This window comes from Rhamphochromis sp. 'chilingali' (genome assembly GCF_963969265.1).
Source record: "Rhamphochromis sp. 'chilingali' genome assembly, chromosome: 4".
NCBI classification, from domain to species: domain Eukaryota; kingdom Metazoa; phylum Chordata; class Actinopteri; order Cichliformes; family Cichlidae; genus Rhamphochromis; species Rhamphochromis sp. 'chilingali'.
The window spans coordinates 34,754,175-34,770,170 of NC_137948.1; the positions used below are offsets into that span (position 1 = coordinate 34,754,175).

Below are 15,996 nucleotides of genomic sequence, written 5' to 3' on the forward strand. Positions count from 1 at the left end.
TTATACAGCTAATATATATATTGTTTAGTATTAAGCTTTGCTTGTTCCATATTCAGGTTTCCAGCAAAACTTATTTGAGTCCATAAGAAAATATTCATTCTTATATCTGGAGGAAGATTTTTTTTTCAATAAATATTAATGTTAGCCCACGACTTTGTTCCAGTTTTGAATTTTGGCCCACTGTGTATTTGAGTTTGACACCCCTGCTTTAATACAACCTATAATTGTCTAGTAGCCACACAAACGCACTGCAACAGTAAGACTTGATGATTAGACAGAGGGGGTTACAGGTAGGGCCCCAACAGTCAGCAAAACAAGTCATAAAACAATAAAAGCTGCATACTTATCAAGAGCATCCCAGCACACACATCCCAACTGTAGTTCCATAGTTTCCACCTTTTTTCTTTACAAACTGCTCTTTTCATCTCTCCATGTCAGAGGTCAACTGAAACCAAGTCCACCTATATAAAAACACCCCATCAGACACACAGTATTTTCCTCAGCACTTCACAACTTTCGCAAGGTATATCGTTTTAACTTTTTTTTTCGGACCCCGGACACAGCGCTGTGAGGTAGTTAGCACACAATTTGGCCATGTAGAAAGCATCGTTTGTTTGGAACGCGTCATCACTGTTCATAAGAGTTTAATTTAATCAAACCTCATTTCAGGATCTACGTGGCTCCTCATCACTCGCCGATTCATCATTTTATTTAAATATCTGAATTTTCAGAATGGTGATCCAAGCGGGACACAGAGGCTGCTAGTTTTAACGCACCAGAATGCCGCAAATATAAATAAAAGTCTGATTATCCCGAGAGCCTAGCCGCAGCGACACCTTTCTTTCAAATGGATGCCTGCAGGTGCGTTGGAGCCGACTTTGCTACCCGCACAGAGCGTTTCTGACAGTCGGGCGCTGCTTATGCAATAAAGAAAAACAACAATACAGCATGTTTCTCTGCTCCAAGACATCCGCGGTCCTTTCACACGGTAAGCATGTCTGTTATACCCAGCGCATAAATGTCTGTATGTCAGCGCTGATTAAACCCTGTTTAAAAAAAAAGAAAGAAAAAAAGAAATGTTTACGTGGAGGCTGTTGGCTCATTGGTGTCAGATGAACTTTTTTTCAATCACTGCACTGAGGGCATTAAAATAAATACAGTAACCATGAAAATAAGTTTTGTTGATAAAATACATTTCTTGAAACCGTCCATTGTTTTGTCCGAACTCTGAACACTGAATCCAATTTTCAAACTAAAAGCAGTGCTTTCAAAATTTACACTAAAGCAAAAAACCTACAAGAACAAAAAATAAACAAAATAAAATTATAGTACATAGCGACATATGTGTTTTATTTCTCATAACACATCATTTCCATCTTGTCTTCAGTCCTGCATTTTTATACTTCTAAGACCAAACTGAAAACTAAACTCTTCATATTCACAAACACTATTTGTTTCAGGATTTCATCATGATTCATTTTCCATATGAGGCAGTGCTTTCAAATTACTTTTGAAGTAGTACAGAGAAATTACTCTTCTCCTCTTCTTTTAAATTGCATCAATATTTTCCAACTGAGCAGTAAAAGGACACGGAAGTCAAACATGAAGCATCAACGTGATGTTTAGATGTCGATTAATATTACAATAAGAGACTAAAGTAACTCGCTTTGAACACTTCAGTTTTCTCTCTTGATGCTGCTGTTTGTTTCCTCCTCCACTTGTATTTTTCTGCACTTCAGTGAATGTGCATAGCGCCCTCTGTTGTATGTTTGGGAGAACTGCACTGCATTGTCATCAAACGAAACTGTGCAGAGGTGGAAAATGAGCAAAGGAAGCACATCAACTGAAGAAGCTTCTTGGATCAGAAGTTAAACATCATCCAGAACCTTAAAGAAGTAAAGTCGCTTTCTTTCCAGGCTCCTTAGACAACCATGACCTGGATGACTGAGAACCTACAAACACACATGAGCAGCAGTTTATTTAATGTGGACCTGAGCAGTGCCCAAACCAACAACCAAACAATTTTTATTGAACCCTACTTCAGCCAATCAGCAGTCTTTATCTCTTTCAGCATCAAACACAAACCACACCTTGAAGAGAGGTGACAAATCCACAAACACCTTCAAATGTAAACACACATCACACATGATGAACATGGATCCTAACATAGTTGATACTTTTTTTTGTAAAGCCTGATACTAAATGTATGCAGGCCACCTGAACTGCTTCGTCTCGAGTGCTGCCCACTGGGTTGGTCACTAGAACTGTGTGTTGCCATCACTGGAGCCGTGGTTGGTCTTTTAGATTATTTAGACTGGGACTGTTTTTTGTTGATTAGGCGGCATGGTGTCCTGACGGCTGCCTCTGTTGTTTTTTTTCCCAGGAGGAGGAGAGTGGAGCACAGGTGGACAGCAGCCACGGAGCAGAGAGCACGGAGTTTTGGGTGAAGACATGACACAGGAGTCGAGGGAGCTCAAGAGATTATTGTGTTGTCTTATTTACTCCACTGTAAATAAAGAGCACTCTCCATCGCACGAGTCCTGCTTTTGGGTCCTCCTTCCCCACTTCACAAAGACTGAAACTAATTATACAGGTAATAATAAAGGAACCAAAAGTTCACATCTATAGCTTTAAATTTGGACAAATCTGTCAACACAACCATCATGAATAGAATAAAATACAAACAAACACTGAAACTAATGAAAAATTACACATGATATATGAACTGTGGAAACTAACTGAACAATAAAACTCAGAATAAACAAATTCAAACATTATATGAAAGGTATAAACTGATTTGCATCTTATTGATTTGCAGGCTCACTTTGCTCCAGGACTTGACGACTGGCCCAACCCGTACAGTCTTTGTCTCTTAATACTGAATGTTGAAAACTGATACTCATGGACACCTTATTTCAGCCTCTTTACTTTGCATAAGAGACCCAAAGCTTTACATCAACATGATGTTGTCTAGTGGACCAGCACGTCCATTACATGTTTTGCCGTTATTGCTGTTTGTTACGAGTTCAAATATTGAGGGTGAGCACAAAACAATAATGGTCCAGAAGAGCTTCGGTCAAACAATGTTTTTAATGAACACGCGCGTGGGGAGATGAACACTGCCCACAGACAGCATCGATCTCCGCCCAATGATACACAAGCAGTTGTTTTATACCATCAGGGTTTACTTTTATGACGCACCCTCATGCGTCAAGCAGATACAACACAGGCATAAGTTTCAAAACCACAAATGTTCTGTTGACGACTTTGGACACATTTAAAAGGACATCTTCTCCGTCTGGAGGCCAGGTGCTTCCTATTAATCTTCTAACTCTCGCTTATCTCCTGGAACAAACTGTCCCTTAGGCAGACACAATTTTGCAGTCACAAGCTTTTGCAAACTATTATTTGAACTCTTACACCAACAACGCCGTTAAACTCGCCCTCCCAGAAGCCATCGTCCTCGTGGGTCTCTCTGCTCAGGATGGGGATGATGGCGCCTTCTGGGAACGACAGCTCATCTTCCGTTTGTCCCGCGTAGTCGTACAAAGCCTTTGCGAATGAAACTGCAACACAGACAGTGGCAACGAGGGTATTAAACAAAGCAGGAAATCAAAACTCCGATATTATCTGGTGGAGGCGGATCTCACTCCTCGAGTCTCCGTTGACGGAGCCGGTTGGGGGTTCGGTTTCAGGTTCGGTGGAGTTGCTGGAGGAATGGGATCGGGCGTCCAGCGCGGCCAGCGACTGCAGCATGCTCAGCAGGCTGTTGGAGGAGGGCAGCTGCAGGTATTTCTCCGGGACGTAGCCCACCTGTCCGCTACGGTTTCTGGCCTGGAAACACAGACAATGCACACAGACGATGACAACAGCCAAAAATGTTTCAACAGGAAAACTCCTAATGAGAAAAAATAAAGTCAGATGTAAAGAGTAGGGCTGTAACAATATCACTGCATTGTCGCCAGAATTTAATAACAGCCACAAAGAGAATAATAGGAGAGCTTTTGTTCGCTCTTCCTGAATTAACGAGAAATCTAAAATCCTAAACAAGCCTCTGCTGAATTCATGAAGCTTGATTTCATGAACACCGGTGGCCTCCCCTTCCGCTGCTTACTTATTTTCATTCAGATTGAAAACACTCAGAGGTATTGGGATCTCTGTTGGGGCATGCTGTGGGGAATCACAGCACTAAAACAGATCTATATAAATGATATTGCTCACATTTTTATGTATGATTATATTCATTAAAATAAATACCCCATTAAAACACTATATCTGTATATGAAAAGATAATCACCTAAGTAAATACACATAAAATATTGGCTCAACACGTGGAACATTTGCACAATGGCTCACAGGAAAGCCAGACTTACACAATAAACAAAAGTAAAACAGCAACAATGCACAATGTTCCTTCAGGGAAATGATCTGAAAACAACCACACACAAAGTACACAATGACTACACACCAGCAGCTCTGCAGAGGCGTTTATAAAAGAATGACTTCACACAATGATGGGAGCATTCACAGCTGACATTTCTACATTTAAGTAGACACCACTGACCACCCGAAAAATGTCCTCAAAGACTTCTCAAATTTTCTCCCAAAGGTCCAGGAGCAACTTTGTAACAGTCTGTGACAAACAAAGTGAAAATGATAACTAAGTAGCTGGGAGATCATCAAATTAACATTTTATATCCATGACCAGGTCACTCCGCAGATCTCAAACTGATCAAGAGTCCACGAACCGCTGTTAAAAAGCAGAAGCTGACAAACTGTGATCAAACCGGAGCGCTGCTGAGGCAGGATTGGATCACCATCAATCAGGATTTGGTCCAGATTTTCAGTAGCTGCACTTAAGGTATGAATTTAAAAACTGCCTCATTCATGAATTATTGCATTCACAAACTTGGGTGCCATGCCCGCCCACCTGCCTGCCCGGCTGCGTGACGAGAATCTCCCATCAGCCCTTTACGGCTGCGGGGCCAAAAAAACGAAGCAGAGAACTGTGTATTTGTACATTTTTTGATTTGTCTTTATGTTCAGCAGAGCTTCTACCACCCAGGCCAACCTGACCTGCCTCAATGCACCGCACGCATTTTAGTTGAATTATTCTAATTCCTGAAGCCACATCAGTTCAACTGATCCCAGAGAAACACTAAAACGTCCAGTAGATAGTCTGTACCGGTGCGAGGTCTTATAAAAACTGAAACTAAATGTTTGTCAAACAGTCTAAGAGCCAGAGAGTGAACTAATACACAAAACAACCAACCCTCAAACATGAGAGTGCATCTGCTACATAACTGTGTTTGTGTTATTTTTGTACCTTGACCCAGTCCTCCATGTCGCCATCATCGATGCCCTCCAAGATTTCCTGCTCCTCGATGGTCAGCTCGTCTGGCTGAGAAGCCTGCAGACAGACAAACACGTTCATTCAAATTAAAGCTGCGATGTAACAGTTTAACCATCTTCATTTCACCCGTGATGTATATTTTTCAAATACCGCCACACTGGTGAACGGACAAAAATGCTCACTGTGGCTTCAATAACATCAGCCAGAACACTGAAGAAAACACTGAGACCATGCCTGCATTTATACCACACTTTACTCAGGACTCAGGTAATATAAAACAACTAATACTCCAAAGCAGCACAAAACTCAGACTTACACTAGAATTTCTGTACAAATTCAAAGAGCAGGTGTTTTAAACCTGGACACAGAATCATTAGTGCCACAAAGTTTGGGAAAGTAAATCTAAATGGGGGTTAAACACGACTGGAACTGATTAAAAACAGCCAAAACAAAAAGTGGCTTCACTTCAAAGTCAGAATTATAATTGGTGACATGTTAAAGATCCACGTCCAATCCAAATATTTAAATCATGTGTGGAGAGGTTAACCGTATTTACATCTTAATAGATTTTATGACGACATCCATCCAGCAGGGATGGAGGAAATCCCAGCCAGCTTTGTAGGCTAACACAGAGAGCATCCACATTATAATGCACCACACAGACGGCAGACTTCAACCACACTTTCAGAAAATATAACAGGAATGAGTCTCCAGCTGTCTGCGTCAGTAACAGAAGCTTTAATCTAACAAGTTTGTCTTTTAATGAAGGAGGAACCTGGAGAGAACCACAGAGGCACAGGAGAGCATGACAAGACACTTAAAAAGATTTAAATATTAATCATATAATTACCAGAAAATATGGTTAAACCTACAGAATCTTAAAAATACTTTTCCTTTCACTTCCAGCTGTTTTATGTATTCTGCATGAAAATGAGGTTTACGGAGGACAGAAAGTGTAACTCTGCAAGTCACTGTTCTTCTAAAAACACATTTTTTGTGGCTCCTGAATCTTCATCCATCAATATCCAGCTACACCAGCTTCCTGCATTTTCTAATAATGACTGCTTCTGTAACTCCCAACACGCACTCCCCGTGCCTCGAGCTCGAGGCAAGGCCGGCCTCTACACGTATTTTAAAGAGTTGTGAATACAGAAAGCGCAGAGATGCTGCAACAGCAATCAAACAGTGTTTTTTTCCAGAGCAGCGACACTGATTGTTTAGAAGACTAAACTCAGACTCGACTCGCTGCAAACACATGAGGCTTTGTAGATGTCACCATTTCTCTGGGCGCTGACCGACTCATCGGCTACGACCCTGCTTAAGCGTGTGTCGTTACCTTGTAGGAGTAGAGCACTTTGCAGGTGAGTGGATAGTTTTTCAAGGTGCTGGAGGGGCTGGAGCTGCTGTCATCCAACACTCCATCTCCTCTTCATCTTCTCGCTCCAAATCTGCTGTTACCTACGGATGTTAGACCGACATCTGCGTTTAGGGCACAAATCTACAGCGCATATACTTCAAAACTACAGCACTGTGGAATTGGAGTTTTCGTCTTACGGAGAGTGAAGGATCGTGGGTACTGAGGTTGTTCCAGCGCTCGTTCTCCAGCTCCTCCATCACCTGGTTCATCGCACTCTTCAGCCACGTTTCAACCGGGACTCCCGCCTCCCTTAGCAGGTCCAGCTGGGCCTCGGCTTTCGCTTTCACCGTCTAGCAGCAAAAAAAATAAAAAATAAAGGTGAGTTAAAGACCACCAGACTTTCACAACCCACTGACAAGCCCCCCACCCCCCAAAGAATAAAGAAAACACAATGAGATTAGTATGAAAATAAAATAAATACTTAATGTGTTTTAAACACCTCTGCTCTCTTCTAACAGAACATTAATCCTTTAAATCTGTCACTTCCCCTTTCAAACCAGCAGGTGCCGCACTGGGGCAACTTTAAATAAGGAGAAACTGATTCAGAAGATGGAGAAATCGCTGATCTAGAAGTTCAAAGGTTACCTCTGCCCTCCGGAGACTCTGCCTGGCCACCTCCATCTTGATCTCCAGCTCGCTGTTGCTTGGCTCCGAAGCTTCCTGGGTCCCGTACTCCTCCAGGGCCTGAAAACAAAACAATTACAACTATTGTGGTGACGTATACAAAGGAACACATGGAATAGATGGAAACGGTCCAACAATAAAGCGATCAACATAACCAGGGACATCTGGAAACAGGTCGCTGCACGAGCTGTGCTCACCTATCTTAAACCAGCTTTCGCAATAAACCAGTGAGACGGAGCTCTTATCAATTTTATCCTTTCATGCCACAGTAAAATATGGAGAAGTTTATGATGCCGAGGTTTATTATTATCATCCAGCTGACCGGCTTCGCTGCATTAAAGGCCAAATTCCAGTTTAATGGAAAAAAGTGACACATCAGTGCATTTTGTACACTTCCTGCAAAGATTTTGCAGGGATTGTGTGAGTAAGGGGTGACAAACCACATCAGAATAACTCCAAACCCAAACACAGACATAACACGCACGTTTAGATTCAGAGACTTAAACTTCCCAGAGGATTTCCTTCTCTTTGCAGAACGTCACACTCATCATGTCCAAAGGGTCATTTTGACTCCTCTGGAATTGTGAAAACTGTTAAATTAAAATCCCATGATCATCATATTTCATGACTTTTCCTTATATGGGTTTATTCATTATATAGTGAAAGCAAAAGCAACAAAAATTACCACCACTCATACCTTTAACTGCTGAGGATATCATTTTGATAGCATCGAAATTTATGTCAATGCCAATTTTATTTATAGAGCACATTTCATTACATGCAAAATGTGCTTAAACAGAAGAGGCTCAAGGCAGTGAGAACAAGAAAATAAAATTTAAAATAGAGATTGCAAATGCATTTTGATTAGAAGGCTGCAGTAACATGAGCCAGAGCTACCTAGACATGACTGATGGGTAAATATATTGCCTCAACTGCTGCTGTTGCAGGATGGGGGCAGGTCTAGCATTACATTTTTTCTCAATATGAAAACATGGACTAATTTTAACATATTTTTAAATCCACAGATTCTCCAAAAAAGCTACAGGATCTATTTTTAACAATAGAGGGCTCAACAAGTAATCTGTAGCTCTAAAACTAGCAGATTTTTACACCCTAAAAGAAAATTTAAACATCAACTTTGTGGGACTTTTTTTTAAGGTGCTTTATGTTTAAAACCGGAATTTGCCAATTTTTTTGCTTAGCTTTATGAATCTAACAAAACACAGAAAAGTTGTTTCTGTTGTGAAACAGCAGATGGTGCTACGCTGGCACTGACCGGATTGTAACAGATGGACTTTCAGGACGTTTCTGTGTCGAACAGCCACCCAGTCAGATCGTCTCTTACACAACAAGAAAAGAACATGCATATGTCATTACAATAAAGAAAACCTATCTCCTATGTGTATCTGCTGTTTTAAATATAACATCTTATTTGACTGACTGATTGATTCGATTTGAACTAATTTGGTTACTGGATCGCTGTGAATAATGATCACACGCTTTACTCGGAGCACAAGGACCAGTGTTACCTGCTGTGTTTTCAAATATCCACACCGTGCTTTAATCATTTACATACACCATGCGTAACTTAATTCACTGCACGGTGTCTGGACTGTTACACCACGTCAGCATTATAAACCCTTTCTTAGTCGTCTTATGAACGACATGGTTATATTTGTTTCAATTTTCTTCTAATCAATAAAAATATAATTAAACAATTTCAGGGGGAGGCAGGGGAGGCTCTCCACCACTAATGTTTTCTTTAGGAACAGGCTGCTGCTTGTTTGACTTCCAATGAAAACAACACCAGCGTTTGCAGTTTGAACAAATTGTCTAGTGTTGTCCGGCGGGGCAAAGGAGAAAAGGAGCGACGGAGCTGGGCGGCAGAATCTGACTCTTTTACATCCACGAACGGGAGTCGTAACACATCGCTTGGCAGACCTGCGGCGTCACCTTACAGCCTGATAGGAAAATATTTTTGGACGTTTATCTGTTTACACTTCCTGGAAGTGTGTGATGACAGAAATTAAGTTCAGAGGAATAAGTGTGTGGTGTGCATTAACAATAAAAATGGAAAATGTCATTATATTGTGCAGATATTCCTCTGTGTTTAGGACAGCGACTAGTTAAGATATGCTTTTTAAAATATATATATATATATATATAGCAGCTGGATAGCGTAGTGGTTAGACTACACGCCTTTGGAACAGAGGATCGCAAGTTCGATTCCTGCCTGGGGCGTCTGTATCCAGTAAGGGTCCTAAGGCTAGACCCCCTATGCTAAGCAAGCCTACCGCAGACATGAGCGAGACAGATAAATATGAAGGCATGCCGGCTCGGACGTCGCCCGGATCAACAAGGTCCGCGTCAGGTGTTGAGGAACCAGGGCACCCTGACGAAAAGTGGGCTACTGGAACAAGAAGGCATCGGTGGGCAAGAGACGAAAACAGGGCGTTGTTGGAATGCTACTATGCAAGTAACCCTGGCGGAAGGGGCTACATGAATAGGATGAGGGACCTATGGATTCTTCGATACCCAACATCCACAATGACGGCGAAACAACTAGTAGCTCAGTGTTCCAACATTCGAAAGAAGGGACTGCTCTCACAGCTAGAGATTGACGAGGTACAACACAAATGCTACGGCAAGGAGGAGTCAGGACGCCAGGTCATCACCTCCACCCGAGATTGGGTACATAGCCCCAAGTGCGATAGGAGAAGGATCGTTGAGTGCGAGAGGAACTGACCTGAAAAATAGGATCATGGCCAAGCTTGAAACCTGGATCCCGCGTAGCCGGTTACCAAGATTACGTGAAGTTCCCTCAGAAGGTCTGCTAGATGATGTTAATGCAGCACTACGGGCAATACCTACAACCACGATTACCGACACTAACAAGCTGATCTACAATACGGCAACAGTGATCAGTGAGATGCTTGGCTACAAGTTGAACAGCGACAAGGGGCAGTACCCTCCATGGAGAAGGAGGCTAGAGGGCAAGATCAAAGTAGCACGGAGGGAGGTTAGCCAACTAACGGAGTTGCAGAAAGGTGCGACAAATAAGGTGCCTAAGAAATACAGCAAGCTGTCCATACCTGAGGCCTTGGAAACTGCCAAGCAAAGACTCACAGCCTTGGCCAGCCGCTTGAGGAGGTACACCAGAGAGATAGAAGGCAGGAGAATAAACCAGCTGTTCTCCACAGAACCAGCAAAGGTGTACTCTCAGTGGCAAGGGAACAATAAGAGAACAGCACCACCAAGGCTGGAGACGGAGCAATACTGGAAGAGCATATGGGAGAAGGATGCAACCCATAACGGCAATGCTCAGTGGCTAGAGGATCTGAGGGCTGACCACAGCGACCTCCCTGAACAGGGTCCAGTAACCATCACAGTGGCAGATATCCAAGAAAGGGTCTCCAGTATGAAGAGTTGGACAGCACCAGGGCCCGACATGGTTCACGCCTACTGGCTGAAGAAGCTGACTGCACTCCACGAGCGTCTGGCAGCACAAATGAACCAGCTGCTAGTTAACGAGAGACACCCGGAATGGCTAACTGAAGGCCGGACGGTCCTGATCCCCAAGGACCCCAAGAAGGGACCGGTCCCCTCCAACTACCGACCAATAACCTGCCTCAGTACTACATGGAAGCTCCTGTCAGGCATCATATCGGCTAAGATGAACAGGCACATGGGTCAATACATGAGCGGGACACAGAAAGGAATTGGCAAGAATACCAGAGGCGCAAAACACCAGCTACTGGTAGACAGAACAATCAGCCGAGACTGCAAGACCAGACTGACCAACCTGTGCACTGCCTGGATTGATTACAAGAAGGCCTATGACTCAGTGCCCCACAGCTGGATACTGGAATGCCTAGAATTGTACAAGATCAATGGGACCCTAAGAGCCTTCATCAGGAACTCAATGGGGATGTGGCGTACAACACTAGAGGCCAACTCCAAGCCCATAGCACAAGTCACCATCAAGTGCGGGATCTACCAAGGAGATGCTCTGTCCCCACTGCTGTTCTGCATAGGCCTGAACCCCCTCAGTGAGATCATTAACAAGACTGGCTACGGATACCGACTACAGAACGGAGTATGGCCCCAACTGACCGAGTGCTCAGTGAATACCTCAGGCAGCAGAAACCCAAGAAAGAGGAGGGAGACGAGGAACCATCATGGAAGGACAGGCCCCTGCACGGTATGTACCACCGGCAGATAGAGGAGGTGGCTGATATCCAGAAATCCTACCAGTGGCTGGACAAAGCTGGACTGAAAGACAGCACAGAGGCACTAATCATGGCAGCACAAGAACAAGCTCTGAGTACAAGATCCATAGAGGCTGGGGTCTATCACACCAGGCAAGACCCCAGGTGCAGGCTGTGTAAAGATGCCCCAGAGACAATCCAGCACATAACAGCAGGGTGCAAGATGCTAGCAAGCAAGGCATACATGGAACGCCATAACCAAGTGGCCGGCATAGTGTACAGGAACATCTGTGCCGAGTATAACCTGGAAGTCCCGAGGTCAAAATGGGAGACGCCCCCAAGGGTGGTGGAGAATGACCGAGCTAAGATCCTGTGGGACTTCCAGATACAGACGGACAAAATGGTGGTGGCTAACCAACCGGACATAGTGGTGGTAGATAAACAGAAGAAGACGGCCGTAGTGATCGATGTAGCGGTTCCGAATGACAGCAATATCAGGAAGAAGGAACACGAGAAGCTGGAGAAATACCAAGGGCTCAGAGAAGAGCTCGAGAGGATGTGGAGGGTGAAGGTAACGGTGGTCCCCGTGGTAATCGGAGCACTAGGTGCGGTGACTCCCAAGCTAGGCGAGTGGCTCCAGCAGATCCCGGGAACAACATCGGAGATCTCTGTCCAGAAGAGCGCAGTCCTGGGAACAGCTAAGATACTGCGCAGGACCCTCAAGCTCCCAGGCCTCTGGTAGAGGACCCGAGCTTGAAGGATAAACCGCCCGCAGGGGCGTGCTGGGTGTTTTTTTTTATTTTTTTATATATATATATATATATGTACTGAAGTGCAAATTAAAAGTTGAGGTTGTGCATTTAATTAGGAAGATAAACAGTCTGATAAAGTCGGAACAAACACGAGCTGGAACTAGTCCCACGGTGAGGAAATGAGACGACACATCTGTAAATAAAAACTAAAAATGGGAAATAATCTAAGTTCCTGTGCAGGGCAAGGAGTACAGTACAAAGTTCACTGTTCTGCCTTCAGGCTCATAGTTCAGACTAACAAAGATAAAGACCAATCACGCAGGACTTATTATGTTTCCTGCTTTGACTTCTTACCCAGACTGTTCCATAATGTGTGTGCAGTACTTTTGTGATTAAAATCTATTTAAATTAGTTGTTTATTTCAGTGCAGACAGATTATTGACACTCAAACAATGGAGCTACTTTGTCTGTTACTTACAATTTTTTAGAAAATTAGAACATTTTTTCCTGCTTGTGTATCAATTTAGAGGAAAGGTCATCACCCAGCTTCTCAAGCTTCATACTCCAGTGATCATGAATGTCTAAAAAAAAAAAAATCTTTTCTGCATCTGGTATTGTTGAGATGTTTAACTCTGGACCAAAAAGGTGGATCTGCTCTGCCTAAAGCCGCTTTGAGCATCAAGGTCCTGAGCCGAGTCCAGTCCGGGCTTTTGTGGCCACGGCCAGCTCAGCTTTCAGGATGCCCGTGAGCTGCTTGTTCCACTCGTCTGATTTTGTATTGATTGTTGTCTAAACAAATTAATCTGTCATCTGTTGAGCTTTGTTCCACTTCTCAACAATCTCCTCTGATCTGTGTTCATTACAGCATTTTACCTGTGGTTTCCAACCTGTGCAGTTCAAACCTGAAGGATCCACATTTCACTTCACTTTTCTGTAGAAATTGATTTTCCGGTAAACTGATTAACACCTCCTGCCAACTAAATTAGTCAAACACGAACCTTATTTTATGCTACAAAATTTGTATTAAAAGCAACCCAAACACTTTGAGATTTGGATTTTAATAGTTTCAAAAATTATTCTTCAAGTTTTACTTGAACATTTTAGAGAAATCATGTTAAGTTCAAAATTTTTAAGGTTGGGGATTTCATTCCATGCATAATAAATACGAGTTTATTTTCCCCAATAATCACTAAAAGCAATCGCATGTGATATTTTATGCATTTAATAATGAATAAAAAGAGAAAAACATCAGTATTTACCGTATCTGAGTCGACAGGCTGGAACATGAAGTCTGGTGCTTGCTGGAACGCCATGTTCTTCTGCACAAACAGCTGCTGTTGAAACTCCTGCAGAACCTGCATGCGTTTCAAGGGAACAGACAAAAATATACATATATACTTATTTAAGGTTTATCACAAGCTTACAAATCAGCCCATGTCTAAACCTGCATAATTAACACTTAGTAAAGCCTTTAGGGTTCAGGCTTGCTCCCTATTTAGTTTTAATTTCTTGCCCACATTTATTTCTATTTAAAATTAACTTTGAAAAAAAAAAAGACCTCCAGCTGAATGAATTGTGGCCAGTGATCCGTGTAGCTTTGGGCCACATTTATAATTTTTTATTTTCCATTACTCTGTCAGTTTATTTCTGTTGTATTAAGTTATGTGATTTGCTTATAAAATGAACCCAAATCAGCTTTTTATTATTTTAAACAAGTCAAATAAAAGAAAACGCCAATAACAATTAAGAGAATGACCATAAAGCCGTTTCTGGTTACTATCAGCTGATCTGAATGCTGATGACCACTCTGGTGTTTGTGGTCACAGCCTGACATTAAAAACGTATCACAGGCTCGAGTTCACCGCCTGCCTATTTTCACACAGACTATTTTTAACTCTCCAGCTGCTGAAAGCTTAAAGAGACAGTTAACAAATTACATAACATATCACTGTAAGTAACACAGGTGAAGGTACAAACAGTTTTAATTCTAATTTCAGGTTTTTTCTAAAGCCAGCTAAAGCAGCCGGGGACTGGACCACAACCTGGACCACAAAGCTCTCTGCCCACCCGAGGGAGGACGAAGTACCTGTGTGGATATTTTAAGCTGAACTCATGGGGCACAGCTATTAGCTGTTCTGGAAAACAAAGAAACCTCCCCAGTACTGGTCCCAGGCTAGTAACTTTGGTCTTTTGAATTGTACTTAAGTTTGGCCCCTCATCAAGAACCAGTTGCCTTGGGGAGACCATACCAGGGGACAGCATAGCTTCTCCTCCTCAACTGCGATCATTCACAGAAAGGAAAGGAGCCAGTGTAGGTGGTTTGACTGGCATCTGAAATAGGAGGCCTCCAGAATGTCTCCTAGACGAGCTGGTAAGGGCAGACCAAACACACACTGGACACATTATGTATCTCGGCCGGCTCGCCGTGGTATCCCAGTATTCGCTGCCTGTCTGTTGTCAGACGCATTTGTGTGACCATAAATACCACTTAAGTGGGAAAAGGAACTTCTGGACATCTCTGCTTGGACTGCTGACTCAAGTGTCAAAAAATGATTTGATAGAGGAACTTGTATTGGAAAAAAGAGGAGCAGGGTATTGATCCCTGTTGATTTACCCGTCAGTCTACAGTCATACCTTTACCTATGACTAAAATCTGACACAAATGAGCATCTTCTGAAGGATGTCTGACCTCTGCCTTAGAAACACGATGAAGAGCTGAGTTATTTGGAAAGCTACTCGTTTACACCGAAAGGCACCAGAGTGGCGGCTCACTGTTCTCCAGGAAGAGCAGGAGTAGGTGGCTGGGGAGGGGGACGTCTGGGCATCATGACCGGACTCAGATAAGCAGCAGAAAATAGATGGAAGGAAATCAGGTTTAGTAATATCAGTTTTATATTCTTTAATCTTGTACACCGTATAAATGCCTAACATTTTAATCAGGCTTCCTGTAGAAACAAGATGCTGCTGCGTCTCTGCTCACATGGAGAGGCAGAGGTTGAGGTTGTGTGTGAGAAATATATTACTATGAATTACTAGGCTAACAATTACACCAAACTGCCAGGCTTGACACCATCTGAAAAGTAAAATGAGCATAAAATGAGCAGCTTACCCAAGCCAAGTTAAATAGTATCCCACAAGTAGCTCATTTTACTTTTGCTCCCCCAACTTATTTAATCAACCAGCCACAGTGTGGAGCTGACATTCCAATCAAGCTTAATCAAACAATTAAGCTCTCTCTTTCATAGATATAAATAACTGCTGCTAGCTATGACGTTTAAGGAGTGAATAGTGAACTTCTTTTAATGGTGTGTTTAATTAATTTTATTTAATAACTTGTGACCTTTGAGTCCCTTCCTTGCAAGAATTATGGCCAATGACGGAAATGTATGTATTACATTTAAGATTGGAAAACAATGTTAATGCCACAAACGTGAGTTGTCATATACATCTGTGAGTTAATCTGCACAACCGTGTGCACATGTGCTCTGTGCATGTACACACACAAAGAATTGACCTTCGTTCCTTAAATTTGTAGCATTGCCTCTGTGCTGACTGATGGTGCTCAGTGGCTTTTGCTTCTTGCTTTTAAATCAGATGTCACTCTCAACATACATGTAAACACAAGCTACAGCAGCCAAGCAG

General features: G+C 42.7%; 1 long non-coding RNA gene and 1 pseudogene across 2 annotated transcripts in view; one reads left to right on the forward strand and one right to left on the reverse strand.

Annotated features, from left to right (window-relative positions):
* The first annotated feature begins 513 nt into the window (after positions 1-513).
* Positions 514-2,574, forward strand: LOC308395783. Its single transcript, XR_013971460.1, has 3 exons — positions 514-572; positions 670-988; positions 2,384-2,574. It is a non-coding gene; the product is annotated as an uncharacterized lncRNA (long non-coding RNA).
* A 752-nt stretch (positions 2,575-3,326) lies between these two features.
* The window catches only part of LOC308395915 (F-BAR and double SH3 domains protein 2-like), a 52,298-nt pseudogene continuing 39,628 nt past the window's right edge, over positions 3,327-15,996 (reverse strand). Inside the window, exons 3-9 of the transcript in view lie at positions 13,614-13,709; positions 7,356-7,454; positions 6,908-7,060; positions 6,690-6,811; positions 5,327-5,410; positions 3,651-3,834; positions 3,327-3,566 (exon numbers count right to left, since the gene is read on the reverse strand). The product of the transcript in view is annotated as an F-BAR and double SH3 domains protein 2-like (transcript). The remainder of the gene's footprint in view (positions 3,567-3,650; positions 3,835-5,326; positions 5,411-6,689; positions 6,812-6,907; positions 7,061-7,355; positions 7,455-13,613; positions 13,710-15,996) is intronic.